At 45.3% G+C, this 14017-nt stretch overlaps 1 protein-coding gene across 1 annotated transcript in view; it reads left to right on the top strand.

Annotated features, from left to right (window-relative positions):
• The first annotated feature begins 2135 nt into the window (after positions 1-2135).
• Positions 2136-14017, top strand: part of STIL (STIL centriolar assembly protein) — a 340881-nt gene continuing 328999 nt past the window's right edge. The window contains exon 1 of the mRNA XM_086952397.1: positions 2136-2362. The gene's annotated coding sequence lies outside the window, so the exon portion shown is untranslated. The remainder of the gene's footprint in view (positions 2363-14017) is intronic.

Genomic DNA, 14017 nt, shown 5'->3' with positions numbered 1-14017 from the left:
CGTCCAGGCACAGGTCACAGTGCTCTATAGGCACAGGCAGTCTTTAGCGCTTTATAAGGGTTCTGGCTAGGAATGCAGCAGGACAGCAGTCCCAATAATAATTCAGTTCAGCGCCTGGCAGTACAGGTAGTTTAGTCAGGGATAGCTAACACAGCTCAGGCAGAACATATAGTTCAGTAGAATCCGCAGGACAGACCACACGTCCGTGGCAAATCAGAAAGAGGGATCCCAGATGGCGTCAGGGGGCACAGGGAGCAACACAGCGCCAATACCTGGGTGGTTCTTCAAATGTCCTGTGGTGATTCAGTCTCTTCTTGGCGCTTTATGTTCCTTGCGCCTTTGTAAGTTTCTTGGTTATTGATTCCTTGATTTCTTCTTGGCGCAGCTGTTTCTTGCGCCCTTAGTTTAGTTACTTGGTTTTCCGGTTCCTTGAAGGGGGGGATAAATTGGTGGCTGGTGTTCCACGTTCTTCTCAGCCAATCCCTTCAAGGGGTCCCTGGGGGTTCCCTTCCGCGGGGCTAGGTCAGAGGGGGGGGAACAGGATACCTCAACACTTGTAAAGCAGCACACTAGGCCCTGTCATTCCAGCATTTAAGACCCTGCCCTGACCCCTACTGCCTATCCTCCTGCGTAGGTACTTCCCCAGGTCTTCCCCTCAGCTTCTCTCCTCAGGAAAGTTCCCTCCCTTTCCTTTTATAGTGCCAGTTGACAGTTGGTAGTGTCAGTTGGTGTCAGTTGGTGTCACCTCACCTCTCCCAGAAGGTTCCAGAGGCTTCCAGGAGGTTCCACCATTCTACCTGTGGACAGGCTGGCAGGCTAAGATGGATACATTGCCTGAGGGTTCCAGCCAGCCCCTGGCTACTAGAATGCGCCCACTAAATCACGCTGCTGCAGCAGTGGTCTGTGGCGGCCATGTTAGGGGTAGGAAGTACCTGTACTTTAACACTAGTTTTAAACTACACAGGGCATTCTCCACCCCCCAAAGCCTATACAGTGTTGTTTCAATAGGGGCATTCTAAATTAACAGGGGATAAAAAGCGAAAACTTTCTGGGGAAAGGGCCAAGTCTCACAACCACCAACTTGTAGTTGGTGGTAATTTGCGATTTCTTGTAAATATGCACAATTGTGCATTTGTGAGGGTGGCATATGACGCACATACATGCCCATTGGGCATGTATGTGCGCAATATGCACACACATGTAATTTACAGGGGTGCAGCAGGGTGTCCTTGAGACACCCCTGCACCCTTGAAATAATTCTCAAATTGCGATTATGAAATTGCGAATTTGCAATTTGAGAATTATTTCGCAAATTGCAAATTTATTTCGCCTCCTGGCCCATAGGAATGCATTGGAAATTATTCATTAATTGCGAATTCGCAAAATGCGAATTCGCAAATAAGGAAGATTAAGGAATCGCAAAAAAAAAGCAAATTTCTTCATACATACCATTTTGCGATTCCTAAATAGCGATTCCTTAAAAATCGCTATTTAGGAATCGCAAAAGGGTTTGTTGATACATATGGCCCCTATTGCATTGTAAATGCTTGTTAATTACTGCAGCTGCTCAGACCCAGCAAGACCACTTACACCCCTGTATGCTCTTTTTCAGCCACTTTTCCGGCCCGCTTCTACAGCACTTAGGAAATCAGTGACGATTCCTTTATTTATGCACACCAAACTCTTGATAACAGGCAATCTTTGACAGGGCTGGCTAATATTGAGTCCCCATCTCCAGTGCAGCCCAGCTCACAGTGTGCTGAAACTTGCAGGAGCCCAGGCTAAGACACACGCCAACGGGCAGCCAAATCCCTTTTAGCCTAAAAGACTTTGCGCGCTTTGTGCCTCTGTTCGTGTCACTGTTGTTAACGTGAATGAACAGCTGTTTTACGTAGCTTCGGCCACGCCCTGTGTTTCCGTAGTAACGAGGAGACGCGAAGCCGTCAGACGATATCCACCGCGCAGGCGCTGAAACCGAGCCTCCCTTTGGTTTTTAAAAGGACGGTTACACAAAACATTTCAAACCCGCGGAAGAAGTGACGCGCGGTCATTGCCGGGCTGGGGCGTCATTGGTGGAGAGATGGAGCCCGGCCGCATCTGATTGGCCATAGCTCGTCCGGAGGAGGGGGCGGGAAATGGAAGACATTTTGAGTTGTCTGTGTTTACATTGTGAACCGAGCATTCGCATTAGTGTTCTGTAAAGTTATCTTGCCGCTTTTCCTCCCGCCAGACCCACTGGTAGTTTTGGAGGGGGAGGTTGTTTCCTGTTGGTCTCTGGCTTATGGCCTTTCACCAGTGTCCCCTGAGGGAGCATCCAGTCATCCTCAGAGCCTGATGTGCGCGATCCCATGAACGACTACCGGTAAGACCCCCCTCCCTCGCCAGTTTCCTACAGAACAGATTTGGGAGCACTTCTCAGTGAATCTGCTTTCACTGGAGGCAGAGTGGCCCATACCGATTATTTGGAATGGTCTTATTTAATTACGAACGTGGATGTCTTTGATGATGGAATGTCCACATCTCCAGATAATTCATTGGGGTTTCTTGAGTTTTAACCCAAGCTACCCCCATAAGCGTTTCTGGAGGAGACCCCATATTATTATTTATGATTGAGGACTCCTAACTGGTGTTTTGCTAAATGGCTCCATGTGTGATACTGTCATTCAATTATTGCTGTGTAGCTGGCACCTCAATATGTTCTAAGACTTGTAGTACGTTATCTTTTTTGTGTTATTAGTATAGACAGGCGTTCAAACTGCAGGCAGGGGTAGTGTTGGTAGTATAGTTCACTTTTTTGGGAGAGTGCTGTTGTCATCTGAAGAGCCAGGTCTTGAGGTCCTTCCTGAACTGGAGCAGTGTGGGGGCTTGCTGAAGGAGGAGCGGGAGGTCATTCCAGGCCTTGTTTGTAAGTTAAGAGAAGGACTTGCCTCCCATTCTGGTCTTCTAGATGCGAGGGACAGAGGCCAGAGCGAGGTCGGCTGATCAGAGGGGTCTTTTGGGTGCATGGAAGAGGCAGTTGTTTAGGTATATATGACGGGTGTTGTGAAGGGTCTTGTATGCTTGGGTGAGGAGTTTGAAGGTTATTCTTCTTTTTACTGGGAGCCAGTGAAAGTCTCTGCGTGTTGGGTGATGTGACTGCGACAGAGGATCTCCAGGATCAGTCTGAATGTGGCGTTTTGGACGGTCTAGAGTTTTTGAAGGAGTTTCTTGTCGTTTTTGGCGTAGAGGGTGTTGCCATAGCCAAGTCTGCTGCTGATTTAAAGCGTGTGTCAGTTTTTCTGGATTCAAACGGGATCCATCTAAACATTTTTCGAAGCATGCAGAGGGTGTTGAGGCACGTATCAAAGCTTTTAGCAGAGCTTTTGCATAATGTTAACAGCTGCATGGAATTTGAAGCCGGAATATCAATTTATTTTGTTTACACTGATAGGAAACGAAGACATATGCCAAATTCTATTTGTGTGCATGTCAAGACCCTTCCCTTTTGCCTCCAAGAAACACATACTTATATATTGCCCACAATTTGCTTAAAAGAGTATTAATTTCTGTTATTTCATTCGAGCCCTAAAGTTTAATGTTTTGTCCAACTAGCTTAAGCTGGTAAACTGTCATTCTAGTCTTTGTGCATTTTGCTGCCAACACATTGTTCTATGTTGGTGTCAATGGCCTGGTCCGTGTTTTGGGGAACCTACTAAACTGAGCATATGTGCTATCTCTTAGGAGGAAAATTATGGTGTACATAGAAAGTAGGGGGGTTGGGAGGCCAACTTTTTTTTATTATTGTTTGGTTTTCCTGTACTCTCATTTGCCTGCTTCGTATGTATCTCAGTTGGCAATCCTTTTTCTTTCAAGCACTATTGTTTGCTTTTGTATTAAGCACCATATGAGGTTGCATGCTTTTTTTTAGCTGTCTCCTTCGTGTACTTTCTCCCACTGTTCTCGATATTGATCTGACACCCAAGTGCTTCTCTCTGCCCCTAATTGCTCTTGCCAGCGTGCTTTCCCCTTTGCCTCCTCACACCCTCCATGTTGCTACCCCTCAATTGCGCCTTCCTCCTCTCTCCTCACTGTTCCTTCTACCCTTCCGCATCTTCCATGTTGCTTGCCCCCAACCCCAGTGTTGTTTTTGCATCCTTCTTGGCCACTTGGTATCGGTAGCTAAAATTCAACAAAATATAATGGTGTGGCAGTTCTTTCTTTCATATGTGAGGGGCTCTAAGGGTCTGCTCTTCTGTGATAATTTCGGAGCAAAGTAGTCGTTTTGATGAACATGTTTTAAACATAATGGTTGACTGAGTTAGGGTAAAGAGCAACAAGGCGGGCAGGGAGAGGCGCACACGAGGGAGAGAACAACATAAGCAAAGGGAGACGCACACTGGCGAGAGGGAAACACAGAGCATGGGGGAGAAGAACACCGATGAGAGCGCAGCATGACACTTGGGAGGAAAGCAGGAGGGAGACAGCTGGTAAACACATACACTTTCATGAAGTGCTTAAGCAAAAAGAACAGCATCTCTAAAAGTGAGCAATGGTAGGAGACAAGCAAATATTTAATACGCTGAAAGTCACTGGCAAAAAGTATCCCTGACTTGATGAGTTGAGGCGAGAAAATAAGACATACATGTAACACCATGGACGTAAACCACATAAGCAAATAAAAAGTTCAAAATGATGAGGAGCCACAAATGTACAATTTACGAATGCTGCTAAACTATCTGTTGGCTAGGCAGCAAGTACTTGGACACGAAGCCAAGCAACATGTACCTTTAGTCTCAAACAATGACAAATGTGCCCCTGTTCGTTTGCTGTTTCCTGTGTCGTAGAGGCAACAGTTTTGAGTCAGTTTGTGGAATGAGCCACTGTTGCTCCTTGAGATCCAATTTTCAAATTGCCAGAACACCCAGTATGGTATTTTAGCAAACATTGACTGCCTGCCGTCTCTGCAGCTTCCCGTGGTGACATTCTTTACTTCTGTAAGTGTTCCAACTTGTTCTGAGTTGGAGTAAAGTGTTACTGAAGTTATGCTACAGCACCTCTTAGTGATTTTTTTCGGCCTCGCTGCTAGCGGTGAACTGTGCAGCAGTGCTCGCGCAGCGCAAGGCACTTTGGATGTGAAAAACTGGGAATGTGAGCTGACTTAGAAATGGTGTGTTTCCTTTTCAGCTCCCCCATTGGCCTTTGCGTGTGTCTTATTGTAAAAGACTGCACGCAATTGGCCAGAGGCACGCGCATAGCTCCTCCCATGGCCTATTGGTGTCTATTACGAGCACCAAGCGCGTAATAAACACCAACAGGCCGTGGGAGGAGCAATGATCGTGCCCAGGCATAGGCGTGACGCGCGCGCCACTTGTTTTTCTTTACTTTTGGTATAACCGCAGCACCTGCACTTCACTTTTTCATGTTATAAGAAAAGCGCGGGTGCCGCAATTATACCAAAGGTAAAGAAATAGGAAAAAAATCTATTTCTTTACTTTTGGTATAATCGCGGCACCCGCGCTTTACTTTTAACAGTAAAAGTAAAGCCCTGGTGCCGCGATTATACCAAAGGTAAAGAAATCATTTTTTTTTTCTATTTCTTTATTTGTCGGGTGGCAAGCCACGCATTACAAATGAGTGATTGATGGCGTCTTGTAAGGCCTGGTGACGCGGCAATAATACGGATGACATCCGGGCTCCCAAATGCATCTAAATTATTTGTGCACAGGCGATTTGGTCTAAATTATGGCAAATCATCAACTGCTTTAGTGTTAGATGTAAAAACGTCCACATTAAGGATCTTGCAAATGACGCAGCTATTAACACATGGTCCACTTGTTAATGATGCGACATCCGTATGGGTAGAGGCTATGGGGGCTTTGGAAAGGATGGATGAATGCCTCCACCAACCCCATAGCCGGAGAACTCCTCACATTTTTTAATTAAAAAAAAAAAAAAAGATTAATATAGTATGTATTTTGGGGGAGGGGGTGTTACTACCTAACTCGCCCCCCCACCCCACTCTCCAGTAGCCTCCATCATCCTTATTAAAATAAATATCTCCATTTACTTAGGTCTACCGCTGAAGCATAACAACCCCTTTACCTCTACCCCTCCCTTAATCCTATAATCTCCATTTACCAACCCCTATAACCATAAAATACTACTTACCCGTGTTTACCTCTATTAACCTGTTAACTCCTAAAGAAGTGGAGTATATGCTTTGTGGACTAAACTGCAGAGTAAATGGTACATACCACCCATCCCTGCTGTCCCGGATGTTGTGGTGTTGCCTCCCACGGGGCTCTGGGTCCCACGCCCTTCCATGTGACCAGGTAAGCTTGCTGGCAGGAAATCCAATGTGCGTATGGGACGGCCTGACCCATCTGGTCCCACGTATTAGTTGCGCAAAGTCAAAACAATAAAGGACTACTATACTTCTAAAGCATATACTGCTAGTTAGTGATACCAATCTTACATCTGTCTGCTGAAATCTGACCTCAATCCTGCACTCTGATTCTGGGCTCAGTGGCCCTGAGACATGACCTGTCAATCACTGCTTTCTGAAGAACAGTGTGTCCAGTTGCTTCTCTTCTATCTCCAGATCTCTCTGCAGGAGGCATGGGCAATTGGGTGTGGATCCCAGTAGCAGTGCATTTTTTGTGTAAAAATAGTGCCAGGAACCAACAGAGTCCACTGCAATTGGCATCACTCAAGGCACCTGCCCCATATGGCAGTAGTATGTTCAGTCAAGTGACATTTTGGAATTTTCCAAGTAATCCCAAACTGTAGAAAAGGCCTGGAAGAGCTAGATTTCTTACTTAAAAAAACAAGCATTTGCAATGCAATAGGTCTCGCATTAGGAAAGTTTGAGCTATTGGTATTGTAAATGACACATTTTTTATTTATGTTTTGTTTTTGAAAATAGCTAAATTAATATCTTTGTCATTTACAATGCCAATAGTTATAACTTTCGCAAATGTGACACCAACAGCATTTGTAATGCAATATGTGTTGTATTTACGTGACTTATGTATTGAAATTACAAATAATAATGTCTTTTAATTTTTTCCAATAATTAATACTTAAATCAAAGTGATTGTAATTTATAATGGCAATAGCTTAAAGATTTGTTAATAACTTTTGTGAAGATTATGTTCAGTGTATTTTATTGTGACAAATCCAAACAGAAGTGAAATATTAACTTCTTTTTGTTACATTTGTAATAAAGCTTGAAACATTGAGAGAACATATTTGAACCAGGTGTTGTTGAATGGTTGCACAGATTGATGCTGTGGTGGCGCTGAGGGATGTTGTGATGGCTAACGAGTGATGCTGTGGCGTTCAGTGATGCTGTGGTAGCGCATAGTGATGTTGTGGTGCCCCTAAGTGATGCTGTGGTGGTGCTGAATGATGCTGTATGCTATGCTATGTTTTGCTATCCGATTGTTTTTTTTTTATGCTATGCTATGCTATCCTATGCTTTGATTTGTTGTGCTATGCTGTGCTGTGTTTTGTTATACTATGCTATGTTTTGTTATGCTATGTTTTGTTATACTATGCTATGTTTTGTTATGCTATGTTTTGTTATGCTATGCTTTGTTATGCTATGCTTTGTTATGCTATGCTTTGTTATGCTATGCTTTGTTATGCTATGCTTTGCTATGTTATGCTATGCTTTGCTATGTTATGCTTTGCTATGTTTAGTTTTGCTATCCTATGCTTTTTGTTATGCTATCCTATGCTTTTTGTTATGCTATGCTATGCTTTGTTATGCTATGCTATGTTTTGTTGTGTTTTGCTATGCTATGCTTTGTTATGCTATGCCATGTTTTGTTATGCTATTTTTTTGTGATATTATTCTATCTTTGCTTTGGTATGTTTTGTTATGCTATGTTTTGTTATGCTAAGCTTTGTTTTGTTATGCTATGTTGTGTTTTGTTATGCTATGTTTTGCTATGCTTTGCAGTGCTATGTTTTGTTGTGTTTTGTTATGCTATGCTTTGTTTTGCTATATTTTGTTGTGTTTTGTTATGCTGTTCTGTTGTGTTTTGTTATGCTGTTTTGTTGTGTTGTGCTATGTTTTGTTGTGCTATGTTTTGTTGTGCTATGTTTTGTTGTGCTATGTTTTGTTGTGCTATGTTTTGTTGTGCTATGTTTTGTTGTGCTATGTTTTGTTGTGCTATGTTTTGTTGTGCTATGTTTTGTTGTGCTATGTTTTGTTGTGCTATGTTTTGTTGTGCTATGTTTTGTTATGTTGTGCTATGCTTTGTTATGTTATGCTATGCTTTGTTATGTTATGCTATGCTTTGTTATGCTATGCTTTGTTATGCTATGCTTTGTTATGCTATGCTTTGTTATGCTATGCTTTGTTATGCTATGCTTTGTTATGCTATGCTTTGTTATGCTATGCTTTGTTATGCTATGCTTTGTTATGCTATGCTTTGTTATGCTATGCTTTGTTATGTTATGCTATGCTTTGTTATGTTATGCTATGCTTTGTTATGTTATGCTATGCTTTGTTATGTTATGCTATGCTTTGTTATGTTATGCTATGCTTTGTTATGTTATGCTATGCTTTGTTATGTTATGCTATGCTTTGTTATGTTATGCTATGCTTTGTTATGTTATGCTTTGTTATGTTATGTTATGCTAGGTTTTGTTGTGCTATGTTTTGTTATGTTTTGTTATGTTATGTTATGCTAGGCTAGGTTTTGTTGTGCTATGTTTTGTTATGTTTTGTTATGTTATGCTAGGCTAGGTTTTGTTGTGCTATGTTTTGTTATGTTATGTTTTGTTATGTTGTGCTATGTTTTGTTATGTTGTGCTATGTTTTGTTATGCTATGCTGGTGAGGGTGAGGGTGAGGGGGGGGTGAGGGGGTATGAGGGGGGTGGATTAGGGTGAGGGGGATGAGGGTGAGGGGGTGTGAGTGTGAGGGGGTGTGAGGGTGTGGAGTGAGGCAGTGTGGGGATGAGGGGGTGTGAGGGTGATAGGGTGAGGGTGTGTGATGGTGAATGAGGGTGTGTGAGTGAGTGTGAGTGAGGGGGTGTGAGGGTGAGGGGATCTGAGGGTGAAGGGGTGCGAGGGTGTGTGAGGAGGTGTGAAAGGGTTTGTGTGTGAGGGTGAGGTGGTGTGAGGGTGAGGGGGTATGAGGGTGAGCGGGTGTGAGGTTGAGGGTGTGTGAACGTGAGGGGATGAGGGTGAGTGAGGGGTGCTGACGGCAGATTTCGATTGGGCAGTACTTGCTACTTGCTGCACGATCGTCAGCTGTCGGATGGGGAACACAGATTGTTGTAATTGTTGTCACCCCAATACTGTTGGTTGTGGACTGGGCAAGTATTTGATAGTTGTGGCGTGTTTAGGGTTGAGCGTTAGAAGATGTAGGCTTGTTTTTTAGGTAGGGTAGTATATGTTGGTTCTGACTTGGGCACTTGTAAATTGTCAGTAACTGGTTGAAAGGCACTGTGAACAGGCTGGTGCGGTGAACGGCACTTGGTGGCTTTGGGATAGAAACCAATGCAGTTTGCCAGCATTTGTATGTAAGTCGGGAAGTATTAGTTACTTAGGCACAGAGTGTATGATGAACAACACTTTTTGGTTGCAGAATTAGAAATGGAAGTGACGCTGTTGGTGTTGCTGAGGTAGTCAGAGTACCGTTTGTGAGATGGGCTTTAGAAGAAGGAGGCTAGACTGCAGTGGACGTTGGTAGTACTTGTGAAGTGTGTTGGGCGGCTGCGAGACAACCAGTACGTTCACTGTCAGTGTCTGGTGGCAGCGCTCTGATTTTGCGCAATTAGCTGCAGTGTAAATCTGTGCACTCACGCTCTTGTCCAGCTCTATCTTGACCTTCTTCTGTACCATGCTCTTCTGGATCCTCTTGCTAAAACTTGCGTTCCCTGCAACACAACAGCAGCGTTCTCCTCCCTCCTCCCGCAGACAACAAATCTGCCCCGCTCCGGGACCAGGGGCGGGTAGTTCGGGACCCGCAGCAAGCACCTCCGTCTCGTCGCTGCCATCCTCAGCCAAGGAAGCAGGAAATCCATTCATATTTCAAAATGATTCGGCCCGATGCGCATCTGCAAACTGAGCTGAGCACAGAACTCAGTCGCATACGAAAGCGGTGACTGGGATGCCAGTCTGCACAACTGTTCTGCAGCGTAGCAGCCTTCTCTCGCTGCACTGCAGCTCTGTTTTCGAGAAGATTGCTTACACTTCAGTTCGGAGCAACGTCACTGCGTCTACAGAGACACTGGTGTCCATAGAAATGCAGCGTGAGAACCAGGAAGCAGCGGGCCAGACATAGACACTGAAGAGGGACTAACAGTTCCAACATTACTGCTTCAAAGTGCTGTTTGTGGCCGAAGACAGTTGACGGAAATTGAAGGATTAAGCGCTTTTCGGGAAAACCCGCAAGTACGTTTTTATTCAGTTTCTTTTACAAAAGACAATATTGACCCTTATAAACGTTCCAGTTAAAGTAGGAAAAAATTATTCATTGCAACATGTTGTCATATTTTTTATGTCTTCTATAACGATATACCAATTCTATGCCTTTCTGCAAAATAGTTTTAGATCTTTGAGATAGCGAAATCCAGGGTTCAACATTTACCACTGCATGATGGCCGTTAAACGTATACCATAACCTGGCGTGGTCATTTTGTAGTTTCGAGCCGGCGGAGACCAGCCATGTTAGAAAGGAGGCGAGAGTGCGACTCACCGTCTGTTTAATCTGCAGTAAAAACAAGCTACAATAAAACAAGACCGAGGGCATTGCTGTGGGGAGGGGGGAGGAGAAATGCGACACGACGGGCAGCCGGCGGAGACCAGCCATGTTAGAAAGGAGGCGCAAGTGTGACTCACCGTCTGTTTAATCTGCAGTAAAAACAAGCTACAATAAAACAAGACCGAGGGCATTACTGTGGGGAGGGGGGAGGAGAAATGCGACACGGCGGGCAGGGGGCGGAGCGGGGAGAGCGGCGATGAGGGTGTGAAGCAGCGTGGGAGGGTGATTGATGGGCGGGGCAGTGCTGGGGAAGCCTTTGATGTGGCCTGGCGGCCATGGAGAAATGCTGCTGGCAGTGGGAAGGCTCGGCATGCTCGTCCACGAGGAGTCACATGACTCTCGTGCACTGTCCAAAATCCGCCGAATCCGCCTGTTAGGAAAGGAATTTTCTGGGTTAGCAGTAATAGGTTCGAGTAAACTCGACCTAAAAAGTATTTAAACTAGTGCAACTCCCAGTCATGAACACAGACAAATATACACACAGCGCCACCATGTGGTGAGCTCTCATAAATTAATCTTGGTATTCAGAACTAAGTGTCAGTGCCTTACACTGCAATTCCGGCTCGAATTAAGCACTGCTTGCTCACTGCCAGTAGACCCTGGTTCCTGATTTTTGGGGTTAGTGAGTAGGCAGGGGTTACCATCAGGTTGACTTGGAACAAGCGCTAGATTGCAGGCCCTCCATAGAATCTGGCAGTTTGGTCTGACTCCAGTCACTCTTGTAAATACTTATTTTAAGGGAAGGAAGGCCGTGTATGATTATTGCAGCTCCTGTTTGGCAAACTGGTGCCACATACCAATCCCCCTCCACACACAAATCAAATCTGACTTTCATGGGTTTCATGGTCACATCTGGCAGTCACAGCTGCCCTCTGTCAAGTTTCTTACTCAACCCCTTCTGGTGTCCACCGTCTCCTCCTGTTCATCCACAAGGAGGCAATACAATATTCTCCTAAACATATTTTGGGGATGTAGCCAAGAGTACGGCGTGTGCTTTGGCCCTGGGGTAAAAGGGTACTAATCTGCATGCACCCAGGGCGAACCAGTCGTTAAGTGGAAGTACCTATCCAGCCTCTCGCCCTGGCACCCTTTAATGGTTGCAAATTCCCACCCATTCCTAATCTCGACCTAATGAGCATGAAACGTCTTCAGACGACTCTGGTCTACACTTCAGCCTCAGTCCCTCGGCACTGATTGGACACTAAAGACGTCAGTCACGAGTGGGAAGTACTAACGGAGGCTCATAGTGGCAGCAGAAGGACCAAGGTAAACGGGACGCTGCTGGCGGCTGACACGTTTACTTTGAAGTTTCAACTCTTTGGCCCCTCAGTAGCAAGTAGGAGGGCAAAGGGGGGGGGCGGGGGGGGGGGTGAGGATCAGCCCACGGGTGATGTCATGGGAGAGGCACAAGTCCCTTGCCCATGGCATTTTTTAAATTAATATGCCTCCTGCATATTGCAAGGCTTGAAGGGGGCGCCACCCGGTGTTCAGTGGGACTGCTTACCCCAACTCTTTCCTCAGGCCACTGCTTTCAGTCTGGCTCTGCCCTACACCGGTGAGCAGCACCATTATTTCCTGCGTTCCCTCCACATCCCCAGGTGCCTCAAGCATTGCCTGGTCCCGTTCCACTGCTCATAAATGGCCATGGCTTGCACTTTACGCGACTCGCGTTAGAATAACGCATTGCTGGTAATTTTCCCGCATTACTGCAGTGCCGGAGATTGTCACCCAAGTTTTTTTGCGTGACAATTTCCGTCATTGTCCTGAAGTGTGATAAAGCAATAATGGCTCAGTTTCTCGCTTTACTGGGATGGAGCATACAAGCTGAGCTCTGAGTACCCGTTTTCAAAGGCCACAAGATGTCGCTAGTGTACAACAGGCGTATAAGATTCTTAGTAAGACCTGTAAATATACTGCTATCACAAACTCATATCCAAGCCAAATGAACTTCAGAGATTTGAAGACCAAAACACATGCCTAATTAATGTAAAAAAAAAACCCTGGCTCAAGCCATAGTATCAAACAGATGTGGATGTCCAGCCGCAACAAACAAGGGTTCGAGAAACATTCCAAAACTGGGTCAGTCTAAACTGTAGTAAAAGAGGGGACTGATTGGAGAACTGTTCAGGGAAAAGGAGGAGGCGGGTTGAGATGTGACCTAGCGACCAGAAATGTTTAGTTTACTGACTACCTTCTACAATAGCCTCCTAATAATTTAATTTTCTTTTGAGACCGCATGACTCGTCGTTTTCATGATGAGCTTTAAAGTAAAGTTGCAGCTGCTGATGAGGCCTCAGAAATTAGCTAGTAGGCAGCTGAGATCGTGGTCCACGCTGGGGCTCCTCTGACATCCTGTAGTCTGCCTCAGGTCACACATGCCAGAGCGCCTGGACAGACTGTCAATTGATCATGATCTGATCAGGCCATTAATTTGATTAATTTCAAGCCAGGGAGAAGCCAGGAGACGTAGTCTGGGTTGGCGCAGGCTGGTTCAGGTAGGGAATCTGTTTAATTTATTGTTTCTCTGCCATCCCGCCCGGCAACAACTGTTCGACCTAGGCTGTGCCATGCTACTACTAAGTGTGGATGACATTATACTGTTTGTGAGAAAGTGTCACTCATAATTGTTCAACGTCACTCGTAGTTGCACTGAAATTATGAGAATGTCACATATTAGCAATTTGAAACCTTGGCGGGTATGTTACACGTCTGGGCTGCTGACATGGTCTGTACTTGCTTTGTGGCACTCGCAGCAAATTCTATGGACTAGCACCCTGGTGCTGCGAGTGCAGGAGTAAAGGCGCCCTGGTGCTGTGGGTGCAGGAGTAGACCTCTCCATGGACAGTTCATTCCTCTAGAATGTCTGTTCCACAAAAGATGTGTGATTGGGGTTTAGATTGTGTGTATGAGGCAGAACTGGCACCTGATTTACTCCGCCCTTATAACCGCAATATGTGGTGTCTGCTGGGCCTCCGAGTTTGCTGCCAGGGCTCCCAGCGCCTATTCGGAGGCTGCAGTTTACATCCCAAAGTACTAAAGCTGGGAGGTGTTCGGAACCAGCGTACCTTCTGGCGGCCAGACTCTAAGCCTTCAGTGTTGGAGAGTCTCCTGCACGAATGTTGTGACTTGGTTGGGGAAATAGATTTTTTTTCTCTTTTTTTTGTCTCTATGCAGAGCAATCTCGTAGTCCAGTTACAACGTAAACAAGCATTTGCAAAGCAATAGGTCTCGCATTTACTAGAGTTTGAGCTATTGG

This window comes from Lissotriton vulgaris, chromosome 1_1 (assembly GCF_964263255.1).
Source record: "Lissotriton vulgaris chromosome 1_1, aLisVul1.2, whole genome shotgun sequence".
NCBI classification, from domain to species: domain Eukaryota; kingdom Metazoa; phylum Chordata; class Amphibia; order Caudata; family Salamandridae; genus Lissotriton; species Lissotriton vulgaris.
This window is presented reverse-complemented; position numbering and strand designations above follow the sequence as displayed.